Genomic DNA, 1,120 nt, shown 5'->3' on the forward strand with positions numbered 1-1,120 from the left:
TTTGGGGTTGACTTCCACTTGAGGTTGTGCAGCCGTCTCTTTAAATGCTGAGCTTGCGAGCATCTGGACCAGCTGGGGGAAATTAGAGGTTGGATAATGGGATGGGGTTCTTGTGTTTTGCTGTTATTTTTTTAAACACAACATGTCCCTGCAGGAATGCCCACAAAGCATGCCTTTCTCCCTGAAAAAAAAGGTTTTGTTCTCAACCTTATGGGGTACAGAGGAGAATTGTATTTAATACTAAACAAACATAATGAGCACCTTTTCCCCGATATGCCTGATAAAAAAAGTTATACATTTCTGAAGAAAGTTTTAGTTTTATTTTTTTATGGGGAAAAAAGGCAGCAATCGTAAAAAGAAGAATGACTTCGGTCGGGGTAAGAAGTTGCAACTTCAGGATAATTAAGTCGCATTTTTAAAGATTAAAACATAATATTATGAAAGTGAAAGTTTAACAATGTAATATTCTAATACATGGATGGGCAAACTTTTTGATTGGCGGGCCACAATGGGTTCTAAAATTTGACAGAGGGGCCGGACCAGGAGCAGATGGAAGGAGTGTTTTGGTCATCTCACCTCATCGGAGAAAAGAAATACATTTAATTTAAATGAAAGTGAACAAAAGCATTACAACAATATATGCGTCTTTGAAAAACCACAGTATTTAGAAAATAAAACATGAACAAGGTTTATTCATTTAATTTTTTTCAAGTTCGGCGGGCCGGATTAAAACGTTAAACGGGCCGCATGTGGCCCCCGGGCCGTAGTTTGCCCACGACTGTAATAGATGCAATTTCCATTTATTACAGAGGGGAAATATGATTTGAGATCCAAGCGTTTATGACATGAATTTATCACAAGGCACTACACACAACTCACCATCTTGTGGAAAATTTACTGGAAACTTTTGGGAGATTTACTGAGAAAGCTCTCTCATTTCTAAAAGCAAATTCTCATTAAATTCATTTCAACGAGATATTCTACTTCAGTAAAATATATATTTTTTTAGACATTTAAGCTAAGACTTTCCCCTGGAAGTGTCAAGATATGCACACGAGAGAAAAAAAAAAATCCCACGCAGGTCTCCGAGGCTACTTGTCAGTGTCGAGACGAGGCAGCG

This window comes from Idiotropiscis lumnitzeri, chromosome 4 (assembly GCF_059441095.1).
Source record: "Idiotropiscis lumnitzeri isolate Australia: NSW breed Sydney's pygmy pipehorse chromosome 4, RoL_Ilum_1.0, whole genome shotgun sequence".
Classification (NCBI taxonomy): Eukaryota; Metazoa; Chordata; class Actinopteri; order Syngnathiformes; family Syngnathidae; genus Idiotropiscis; species Idiotropiscis lumnitzeri.